This window comes from Borostomias antarcticus (assembly GCF_949987555.1).
Source record: "Borostomias antarcticus genome assembly, chromosome: 3".
Classification (NCBI taxonomy): domain Eukaryota; kingdom Metazoa; phylum Chordata; class Actinopteri; order Stomiiformes; family Stomiidae; genus Borostomias; species Borostomias antarcticus.
Genome location: NC_140236.1, coordinates 33050350 through 33063346, shown reverse-complemented (window position 1 = coordinate 33063346; position 12997 = coordinate 33050350).

Sequence of the window (12997 nt, the reverse complement as noted above, 5' to 3'; positions counted from 1 at the left end):
AATCTAATATACACAAGTCCCTGCCCTGCTCTTGATCACAAGTCTAAATTCAAACACTACACAAACATACACACTCATGACAAAAATGCACCTAGCCCATCAATGAACAAATAATGCAGTCGATCCACAGGTGAACTCAGATACAGGTACCACACTGTGGCCCAGTCAGCTGTTTCTCTATCAAGCACAGTACCTGAGCCTACAGGCCAGTGTTCAAAACCTGGTCCCAGTATCATCTCTACTGTCCTCCCCCTACTCTGTCTTCCACTCTACCGTCCACCTGTCTGAGTGAAGTAGGAACACTACTAAAGGAATATAAAGTCTTTAAACAAACAAAAAAAACCTGAATAGTATAATGCGTTCTCACCTTTATTCTGGCGGCATATCAGCACCAGTATGACGGTCAAATCTTACTTAAGGGTCCTTGGGTCCAGTTTGGTGGTGCAGACTTGGTAGAGAGAGTCCTAGTTTATAGTTTGAGGGTCCAGGCTTTGGTAGAGAGAGTCTTGGTTGGTAGTTTGAGGGTCCAGGCTTTTGTAGAGAGAGTCTTGGTTGGTAGTTTGAGGGTCCAGGCTTTGGTAGAGAGAGTCTTGGTTGGTAGTTTGAGGGTCCAGGCTTTGGTAGAGAGAGTCTTGGTTGGTAGTTTGAGGGTCCAGGCTTTGGTAGAGAGAGTCTTGGTTGGTAGTTTGAGGGTCCAGGCTTTGGTAGAGAGAGTCTTGGTTGGTAGTTTGGGGGTGCAGGTTTTGGATGTTTTGGTAGATAGCATCGTTCTTATGATCAAACACCACAGCGTTTGCAGCAGGGTCATTCTCACAATCCTGACTCACCTGAAACAATAAAAACACATAGAATTGGGTCTGGCAAAGCCAGGCTACTTACATCAAATTCATTTATTTAGTTTATTTCCTCACTTGCTCCAGCACGCATGCGCACAGCGTGCTGGAGCAACGATTGCGCGCTGTGCGCATTAGTGCTGGAGAAAGTGAGGAAGCTATTTCGTTTCGAAAGACGTTTCTAAAGATCATGGCATGTGAAAACCACAACAGTTATGCTCTATGTAAGCACAACTAGCGATTCATCCAGACAGATTGATGAAAACAACCGTTTCGCGGCAGAAAATAGATTTTTAGAAGCTGCATTCTTGTTGCCCCGATCACCGCCATTACATGGATATACTGGCTCGCGCTGGATTTTACATTTCTTCTACAGGCCTCCGAACTACACCAAAGTCAAACGTCTTATAATATGTCGTAAATAAGGTCCAGGTTGTCAAAAACGAGCATTGTCCTTTAAGTTTAAGTTTAGTTTTTAGTTTAATAGTTTTTAGTAAATTTTTAATAATAGTTTTGAAATTGCTGGTGGAATGTTCAGTAACTTTGAAGACCCTGTGTCTCTAGCCCACTCAAGGGCTGAGTTGTGGGGTCCGTGGCGGCGAGACTCCGCCCCCTCAGTTCATATTGGGTCGGGGGCAGTGGAGCCCTCTCCGGGCTACCCAACTGCCCCCACTGGTGAAGACAGTGTTTCTCTAGCCCTCTCAGGGGCTGATTTGTGGGGTCCATAGCGTGGACAGTGGCGTGGAGGCAAGACTCCGCCCCCTCGCGTCATGGGTCAGGGGCTGTGGACCCCTCTCTGGGCCCAGGACCACTGCTTCTTGTGGTAGCAACATAGAACTGCAGGTCAACAACACGACAGAGGGAAGGAAGGAGGGAGGGAGTCACAACTGGACATTTGCTACAGTATCCTTGGTGCGCTGGCTTATAGCCACGCAAAAAAAAACAGTGAGTTAACAGTTCAATCCTCTATACAGTATGTGTTTAATTGATACATCACTAGCAATATATTGATACTTACAGAATTGTCTCTAGTTAGCATTTGGTTCTCTGAAAAGCAATTAAACAAAAAGCACTAATCAATACCTAACCACACTGAAGGAAAATAATAATAAACTGTTCATTTATTGGACGTTAATTGACGTAAACTTACTAGCTCTCCTTCTGCGTACAATGATGACGACAGCCAGGAAGCACAGGAGGAGCAGAGCAGCTCCCAGTGGCCCAGCTATAGCCTCAATGGGTGTTGAGATGGGAGAGTCTGAGAAAATGACCAGAAAGGAAACAGAACATGTAATGTGGTTAGATAGACGTCCTCTCTCACACTATAACAAAGGACCTCTAGGGTACAGAGAGTAGTGCAATATGCAGCAGTAGCTCAGGAGCTAAGAACCGGCGCAGTTATGGGCATGCGGACACACATATACAGTAGTAGTCTACGATGAATGTACAAGTGGAACTGGAAATAGGGTGAAATATCCTACCAGGAGTTGTGTATACCGATGTGATGGATGGACGTTTTGTACCTGAGCAGGAAATGAAGGAGAGACCATTGCAGATTAGTGGATATTATGGTTCACCCAGGAAGCCCCAGGCTCTCACTCATCTCTTCTGACGGACCAGCAGTCCATCATTACTTTACATCATCATTCATATTTACCAGTCATACTGTATCTGCTTGCTGCACAAGATAGTTAAATATAGTTTAATTCAGTTTTGGAACTGGAAATAGGGTGAAATATCCTACCAGGAGTTGTGGATACCGATGTGATGGATGGACGTTTTGTACCTGAGCAGGAAATGAAGGAGAGACCATTGCAGATTAGTGGATATTATGGTTCACCCAGGAAGCCCCAGGCTCTCACTCATCTCTTCTGACGGAGCAGCAGTTCATCATTACTTTACATCATCATTCATATTTACCAGTCATACTGTATCTGCTTGCTGCACAAGATAGTTAAATATAGTTTAATTCAGTTTTACTTGTCTGAAGTCTCCAACTAAGTATTACCATGACAAACTCTTAATCAACTGATTTATCAGAGTTCTTCAAATCACAGGACATATTGTTTGTACCAGCTCTAGGTAGTTTTCTAATTAATCTGTTGTGTCAAACGAGACTCCTGCTCATCAAGAGACTAATTTCCATTCAGATATGGATGAGAAAGACTCAAAAGGTGAAATATCCTACTAGGAGTTGTGGATACCGATGTGATGGATGGACGTTCTGTACCTGAGCAGGAAGTGAAGGAGAGACCATTGCAGATTAGTGGATATTATGGTTCATTCAGGAAGCCCCAGGCTCTCACTTATCTCTTCTGATAGACCAGCAGTTCATTAGGTGGGCTAGCTTGCAGAAGCTAGCCCAACTTGTGATATTCCCACTATTTCTTTCTTTCTTTATTATTATTCTAGTTCTCCCCAGTTTTTTCGCCCTTAACTACTTCTTCATACTTTGTGCTAGAAACTTCATTCAAACTTTAAAATGTTCATCATCTTTAGCTCTTTAACGGATTAATTCAGATTTTTGATATTTATTTATAGTTTTTTAGAAATATAACTTTTAAAACTATTTTTTGTGCCATTGATGTAGTCTGTATGTATGCATGTTCATGTGTCATCACCACCCACTCTTCCAGTTATTGTTACTATTATTACTATTATAGTACACACTCAATTGATACAGTGACTCTATAATCCAGAAGCAGTTTTTGACCTTGTTTTATTATCTTTCACACTTGTCTCTTTTGTTACACTGCCTCATAAACCATGCCCCCTACACACCTGTCAACATGTTCACTACTTCAAAATGTGAGCAATTCGTAGCATATTTTAGAGATAAGATAAATGAGGATGAATATCACCCAGGCAAGACCAAATGTTTTGCTTGATGACCCTCCTCCACTGAGCAGTGGGATGAGGTTATTTGCACCGGTTGACACAGAGATACTGAGCAAAGTGGTGTCACAACTGAAGTCATCTACATGCCCTCTCCATCCTATTTCCACCAAGTTTTTGAAGACTATTTTTTAACTCTGTGTCTGAGGACACTTTTGCGATTGTTAACTGTTCCCTCAGTACAGGTCTTTTCCCATCGGCTCTTAAAACTTCCCTGATAAAGCCCCTCCCGAAGAAAAACAACCTAGACTTCTCAGTCCTCAGTAATTTTAGACTGACTTCCAACCTGCCATTTTTAGGTAAAATTCTAGAAAAAATTGTATTCAAGCTAAATGACTTTCTAGATAGGTTTTAAATGACCTCAGAATCAACGCTGATGCGAGAAAACTCTGTTCTTGTCCTTCTGGACCTGAGCGCAGCTTTCGACACGATAGATCATGATATCCTTATTGGAAGACCTGAGAAGTGGGTCGGCCTCTCTGGTCCAATCCTTGACTGGTTCAGGAGCTACCTAATTGGCCGAGAGTTTTTTGTCACCCTTGGTGATCACAGCTCAAAAAACACTTCAATGACATGTGGGGTCCAACAAGGATCCATTCTAGGGCCCCTACTTTTCAGTCTATATATGCTACCCCTATGTGATGTCATTAGGAGGCACAATATTCGCTTCCATGACAACCAGCGCTATGATTTTGTGACACTGAATGACTACAGCTCAGTTGACTATTTGGTAGAATGCATTGCTGATATAAATGTCACAGAATTGCCATCAATTAAACAAGGATAAAACTGATCATTGGTCAAAAGTTGAAAGGGAGAGACTATCTGGGCACTTAAAAACAACACTGAACACCAAATGCCAAGTCAGAAACCTAGGTATCATGTCTAACCCTAACCCTCCTTCTGTCTCATTAGGACCAGAAGGAGGGCACACATCACACCAGTTTTAAAATCACTGCACTGGTTACCTGTCAGTTTTAGAATAGATTTTAAGATTATTTAATTAGTCTATAAGTCATTACATAATCAAGCACCTACCTGTAAATACATATCAGATACACATTTAAAATAAACACCCAGAAGGTCCCTCAGGTCCTCTCGCACTGAGCTTCTAATGGTCTCTAGAGCCAGGACTAAGAGGCATGGGGAGGCAGCTTTTAGTTCGTATGCCCCCAGCCTTTTGAACACCCTGCCAGAGGACCTGGAAATGACCGTGGTAATTTTTAAGAGATTTTAAAACAAACCTTTTTAACATTGCTTTTACCATGTAGTTTTACTTGTTTTAATATTGTTTTTATTTATTTATTTGTACAGGGACAATTAATGCACATCAATCAATAGTAACAACACTATAAATGAGCCAGATTTAACTTAAATGGCTAGTTTCCGTCTGCTGTCGCTGGCTAGATATTTGAAAGGCAAACTGTAAAAAAGGATATCTAATAAGCTCAGCATTCCCGACTGACATTATCTTAGTGTTCTTAATTTGCATTCTGTTTTCAGTTTTTATTTTATTTTACACTATCTTTTAAATTTTAATGCTTTTACTTTTATTGTTTCTTTTAAATATGTTCTCACTGTGTTCATGATTTATGTTATTATCCCTCTCCTTTTATGTAAAGCACTATGTGCTACATTGATTTGTATGAATGGTGCTATATAAATAAAATGACATTGACAATGACATTGACATTACAGTTTTCCTTGTCTGAAGTCTCCAAGTACTACCATGTAAAACTCTTGTAGATTTTTCAGTCCTTAAACTCACAGAATATATTGTTTGTAGTAGCTCTAGGTATAGTTTTCTTATTAATTTGTTGTGTTAACCCAGAGTCCTGCTCATCAATATACTCATTTCCATTCAGATACTGATGAGCAAGACTCTTCTGAACAAGGTGTTTCACAAAATAAACACTTGAGGGCGCTGTAGACCACTAAGATCTGAACATAGCATTTCCACATAACAATTACTTAAGTATATTTAGTTTAAGTGTGTATTAAGAACAGTTGTCTTGGAAAACATACTCTCACAGCCATGGTCCCTACTGAGATTACTATTGACACTATTGACAATACAATGTGATTGACAACCAGGCCCCCATGATTCGAAATCTAAAGTGAAGCCCTGTTATTTTTACTATTTCGGTTCTTGAAGTGGTGTTTTTACAGCGAACTTTTAACATTGAAGTCGACGGGCACTTCCGCATCCGCACCCCAGACTGACCAATATGGCAGCCAGGTGAATAAGGCGAATAGGGCTTCACTTCTTAGAGCAGTCAGTGAATGGAGTGACTCTATCCAGTTCTATTAATACATCCATGTTGACAACAGAGCTACTGTCAGTGAATTATAAATCAATGTCAGTAATAATAACTATGTGCATTCTTCATACAGTATAAATCAATGTCAGGAATAATAACCATGTGCATTCTTTCATAGGCCCACTGAGATGAAACAGATAGCCTATACTCACTGGTTAGAATCAGATAAAAATGTGCATCGTCCCCTTGAATTATTTCATGGTGATAAATACTATGTAAATTGGTAATGAAAATGGATTATTTGCTCATATTTTCAAATAAAATGTATTTTCCTATATTTTATATTATAAGATAAGACACATTGGGCTATATGTGGAGCAAAATTTTCAACCAAACTAACATGATCTCTATTTGGACATTTAAGATTTTTATTCCCACTTCACTATCCTCACTTCTACATTTCCAAAGCTAGATAACACCCAGATAGTAAACTGCAGTACGTCAGTCTCTCTTGAAATTGTGATAAAGTCCCAGTTTGGTCTTAATCTGTGTCCACATATCTTCCTCTGTTATTTATAGTCTAGTACCAATAATACAAATCCAGATTACAGATACAATGTTTGTGAAAAGAATAAGTGATCTACTCAAATAGAGGTTGGACTCCACTCTTAAATGGGTTTAGATACAGATTGTCTTACCTGTGATGTGAAATGCAGTGGTCACCAATAATTCCCAAACAGTAGGACTAACCTGAGCCATGGTTTCCTCTCTCAGCCTTCAACTCTAAACTCTGCTCTCTTCACTCTCATTAGAAAGAATGTGTACTTGCTTGGTCATTTCCTGTGAGTTTCATAACTGCCACTGACTTTCTTCTTATCTGCAACTGGCAAGTTGCTAAAGAAGAAGTGATTGAGAGAGAATGCTCAATCTCAACACATCCAACTGAATGCATGAGTAATTCTGCATTGGTGATGGTTTGAATCAATATAGATCTACAATTTATCTGATTAGCAAAGCAGATATAACAATAACTGTTTTCCCCTCACAAAAGCCCAGTAGTGCTAAAATGGCATATTGTGTCACTATCTGTTGGGTCGAAGAGAAACTTAGCATCAATCCATAAATACAGCACACAAAGTACTACATCCTCAAGCAATAATCATGCACAGTCAAAATATCATTGAGAACCTTTAATGCTTGCACAGTGAGGGAGGATGCAAGGTTGGTGGAACTTGCACACTGTGCAAGGAGTGTGGACTGGAGATTCTGGGTGTCCAGCAGCACTGGAGAGTACACCAGAACTCAGACCCAATCATGTAGAGCAGAGTGGGAAGGAGCTTGTTCATCACCTCGACTGCATGGTGCATTGAGGCCCAGGCAGCGACAGGTGGTGTGAGATGAATGTTGAGCGCCTGGGTGCGGAAGGCTCTCCTTCGGGTTCAAAAGCACTCCGAAAGGTTCCTTATAACAGAGTTTGACGGCAACCCGGTCACTACCATCATGTGTACCTACCCACCAACGTGGCTCCACTCTAGGAAGTAGAGAGGTTCTACGAGGACCTTAGAGTAGCAATCTCTGCTGTTCCAGCACACAACTTCTTTTCAATTCTGGGAGAATTCTGGGACCAGAGGATGCACTCTTAATGTACCACGATGCAACAAACCGAAATGGTGAACTTGCGACCCTTCTGATGGAACATGAGCTACTGGCTGCTAACACCCTGTTCCAGAAAAGAAGAGGAAAGAGATGGACCTTCCAGGACCGGGCTACCGGTATGATTAGACAGCTAGACTACATACTGATAAGGGTGTAGAAGATTTTTAACTGATCTAAAGTCAAAAAGGATTTGCCAAGATTCGCTCAAAGAGGTTAAAGCGGACATGCTGTTTCACCATTGCGGATAATCAACTCCCGTTGCAAAATCAGATTGAACAGATCAGAGCCATGACTAATTCGCTACACATCGGCGTGGTGTCCCTTTTCACAGATCTGTTTGGTTGGCTGCATGGCAATCCGCTCATATCTTTCTTACTGCAGCTAGCGGCACCGTTTGTTGTGGCTGTGGTAATGATAGCGACACTTGTTTACACATCTCACTGTATCCTTAGCAGGGCATGTTCCGCAAGGAGGTCACGTTTGCACGTCAGTAGACTGGAGATGTGAGGTCCAGTGCCCGCAGGTTTTCTGTAAGAATGTTCTAAGTGACACGTGAAGCTATGCTATGTACTGTAGGGCGTACCTGTATGGATGTTAGGTTCATACATGAAGTAACCTAATAGGTAGTTATTTTGTTTTCCTTTGAAATTGTAATCCTGCTAGAGGAAGCAATGATGGGGTTATTTTGTAACTGTGCATCTGTTTATCTTAATAAGCATTTAACACATCGTTAATAACTCATTAACTAAAATGGGTTCTCGACCTGTTGTAGCTTGAGGCCCACTTTTGATTGTTTAAAAAATTCTGAGGACCACATTCCAAAATACATGAGAAAAAAATGGTGTAGCTATGTTACCAAACAGATTTCTTTATGGAAATAGAAATTTAAAAATGTATCAGCCCTCAAGATCCTCGAAGAGGTACTGAACCATTTCCTCCAGCCTGCTAAAGAGGACAGCTGACAGCTCATCTGGCTGGCTGAATATGGACTCATCCATCTCCACCATGCTCTCCAGAAGTTTCATCAGCTGGACCTGAAAGCAGGGAGACACATTAACACATGTTATTACCCCATACAAAGATCCAGAGCGTGATGTTAACAAAAGCAAAATTGACAAAGAAAATGGAAGTGTGTACCTGGAGGACCTCCAGGAACCTTTTAGCCTGCGGCTGCCACCCAGTGGGGGGTTTAAAAACGTGGTCCAGGACCTGGCAGAGGTGGTCAAGGAATCCTTGCTCCTCCTTTTTGGGGAAAGAACACATTAACTAAGTCAGAGTGAGATTTCCTTAATGAAGTTTGAAATGTCTTTCATCAACACGCTAATTACAGCTTACTCTCTGTGCCGGTGGGGGGACACCGTTCCTCATCTTTCCCATGAGGATGTACTCATAAACAATGTCCATGAAGTTGGCGTGGTACACCTAAATAACAAAAAACAAAACAACGCAGAAATGTGCTGCTTAGTGGAAAATCATACAATGTCAGAAAAGAAGGTCCCATATACAGTAGACAGAAACTTACTTGGACAGAGGCCAACTCCCTCTCTATACCGGCCTTGTGGCCTGGGGCTTCAATGTAGCTCACCAGGCGGTCAAATGCAGCACTGATGAACCTGGAATCCTGACCAATCAGAGACCGAGATAATCATTGAGTTGATTTGTGAATGGGCATGTATTCACATTCCCTGTGGCTCTCAGCCTGAGATGCCTGGTTAGGTCTACTGACCGTCTGGTTGAGGGTGACCAGCCCACACAGGACCATCTTCCCTGCCACGGTCAGGTAGTTTTTGGTGGTGTCCTGAGTCAGGAGGGACTGCGGAAAAACAATGTGAGCTCAAATCGCACATCTAGACTCATGTACATGGACAGAATACAAAGGAAGAGGCACGCTTGTACATAATGTGAACTCACGTCGTATGCCGTGCGAAGGGTGGCCATTTTGGCACTTAACCCCTGGGTGAATCCTTTCTTCTGGAGATATAGCCTGAGCAGAAGAGCAAACATGTCAGCGCTGTCCTGGCTATGGCTGGATATTGCTCACTGGCTCCTTAGAAGAAAACCTTTACAGTATACGTATCAAACGACACAATAAAGTGTCAGACTGCCAGTCTAACAGGACTAACATGAGGCGGCAAGCATCCCTGTCCCCCTCTTCCTCCTTCTTCTTCTGCTTCTGCCTCTTTCTCTTCCTCCGCTTCTTCTTCTCCTTCTCGGTGGAAGGAGCATCCTGTGACTCCCCATCAGAATTCCCGGGGCTATGGGCGCAGCCGGGGCCGTCGGTATGGTTCTGGGAATATTCGTGGAACGTCCGAGCAGCTGTCCAGTGGGAGGGGTGGACCTGGCCGCTAGGATCCACGTAGAACCCCGAGAACTCCACCGTCACGTCCCGCTGCTGTTTTAGAATGCAAAAGCACCCGATCAGTAACTGATTCATGTAGGGTTGTATCAAAAAACAACACCTGGTTAGTGCTGAAGGTTTAATGACCACTCACGCCAAAGCCATCAAAAAGGTTGAGGCAGGTGTTCTGCTTGTGGCTGTAGGAGATATACTCCTCTAGAGCGCCTCCCACTAGCTAAAGAAATATAAGCAGACCAAACAAGGATGATAGGTATTTTCATCTCTCACGTTTTTTTTTTTTTTTTTAAATATATATTACAAATAAATGAAGAAATGTACTTTAACTCCAATGACGTTGTTTGTGGCGGAGTGAAGGATCGGTGCACCCTTCAGCATCAAGAGAGAGGTAACCATAAAGTAAAAATTTTTAGGTTCAGGTCAAACACACACTCTTTAGCAAAGGAAAATAAATGAGTATTTGTTACTGGGGCACACTATAAAGTCAATAACAAACCAACACGTTACCTGCAGGTTGACTCTAGTCTCTAGATCGCTCCGCCACAGTTGGGTCACACGTCCACTGGTCAGCCACACGTATTGAGTCGTGACTGAGAATTGCTACACAACCCAAACATTAACACAGTCAGGCGTCTGATGGTCATAATTCTGCATTCTTATTAAAAAAAAAAAAAAAAATTTAATTAGTGTGTGTGTGTGTGTGTGGGGGGGGGGGTTCTCCTGTAAATCCTCAAGATTTCTTTAACCTCACTTCATTTATTTTTTTTTAATGGAAGGATTTCTAACATTCAGGATACTGATGGTGCACAGATAATTTCAGCCCTTTGAGATTCTAAATAAAATTAATAAAATGGACTGTTCTATAGCGGCGCGCACGGTCGCAGCAGCTCATGGCTCTCTCTTTTTAATTTTGTTGGCACAATGACAATAAAGGCATTCTATTCCAATAATAATAATAATGATAACAATTATTATTGCTATTGTTATTATTAATATTAACCATAATAGTTATTATTATTGTTATTGTTGTTATTATTACTACTATAATTATTATGTAGGAATGACATTACAGAATTTCACACTGACCTCAGAATCAGTGCAGAAGGAGTACTCAGACTTCAACTGGTTACAGTATGACTGTGTGGTTGCCAGCCTTGACTCTGGAGGGGCCTGCACACAACCAGCACATACACATCCCCACACCTTACAACTATTGTTCCTCTCACACAGCAGTGCACTTGATTTAATATTTCAACTTTAACAATTTGCAAAAGCAATTACGCAGTAATAGGAACACATTGAAGTATATAAACCATGTCATGTCAATCAAAGAGATTTGAATTAATGCTTGACATATAATAGAGGATGTAACATTGACCTGGAATGAGACAACCGGACCACAACAGGTGTTGTTAGCAAGGTGCCGGCCGCTCTCCTGATTGACCTCCTTAAAAGAAAAAACAACAAAACAAAAACCCTCAGAAGAGCATTAGAGAGTTTTCAGTTCATTGATAAATGTACCCACTATGCTCATGGGTCTTTCTGGGCTCTCACTCTGTAGATGGTGACCGGGCCACAACGCATTGGACTGTACTTCCACGGTAGAAGCAGGCGCTGGCCAGTCTCCCCGCCAACATCCTGCCAAAAGACACACAGTACAGAGCCTGTCCAAATGATGCCTTTATAAGGTCTACATTTATTTGATGAATGACTTGTGGGAAACAATGAGAAGTGAAACTTTACTTGGGATGGTTCAGCTGTTGGGGCGTCAGGAGCGATGGGGAGATCATCTGGAGACTGATGATTCGTGCCTTGAGAACAGACAATTAGCTGGTTACTCAACAAACCAGAAACCAACCAACTACTGCAGTTGGAGTTCACATGAAAATCCATGGCTGCGTTCCGAATTGCGTTCTTCCATACTAAATAGTATGCCAGAAACTGATGTAGTATGTCTTAATATTGTACGTAGTATGCCACATGCAGTATGGCAAAAATACCAGGATGTCCTATGCAAGCCAGCACACTTTTCTGGCTATTTTGACCCACAATCCTGTGTTCAGCAGAAATTGTCACATGTGCAAGTTACACTGGAGGTGTTTTGATAAATCCCAGCCGTGGACGAATGTCGCTTCATGGACAGCGACAGATGCGGTCAAATTTGAAAGCGCAATGTTATGACAAGGTAGTATGTCCCAATTGGATGCATACTGTATGCAAAGTGGTTAGTTCCCATAAACACAGCGACTGGTCAAACCCTAGTCTGACTCAACGGATGTAGGTTTTGGCAATAAACCTTGTTACTGTCATTGTCACACTGCCCAATCAGTGGTGAGACTGGCGACGCAAATTAATGGCAACAGCCAAAGTAAATTGATAGGTCTTATATATTTGACCACAACAATAAACCAAGAGAGGTCTACAGTACCAACTTCTACTGAATGAATAACCGCAAACTTCAATTAAAAGCCGAGTCCCAAATAGACGCCTGTCCCTTTTATTCGCCAGGTCTGGCTACACGTTTTGATAAAGGCCGGCCTCAATTAGAAGTAGGTTCTACATTAGCCTTATTGTTTATCTGGTTGCGACGCTGCAAATCTTTTTATTTAATTTTATGTGTATGTAACGTTAGTAAAACATTTGCCCACCATGGCAAAACAGAGAAAAAAGTATGGGCCAGACTGCGTAGGTGGGGGAAGGAACCAGGCCAGCGATGAGCTAGAGATTAAAATGTGCAAGTGGATCCATCGCATGCGGGCACAAAATCTCGGTCTACAGGATGATCAGGATTAAGGCTAAAGAAATAGCTGGTTTGTTAAAATATTTTTCAGACGAAGTAGGCTAGTACAAATAAACAGGCTTGAAATAACTTTTTTCGTATTTCATCCTTTCTAGGCCGGTATTTGCTAGGTCTTCCTCTAGTCCTCTCTCTCCTGCATGAGGTTGTTCTATTGTAGATGCGCTGTCTCGACGCCAGATCAAATGAATGATTCATA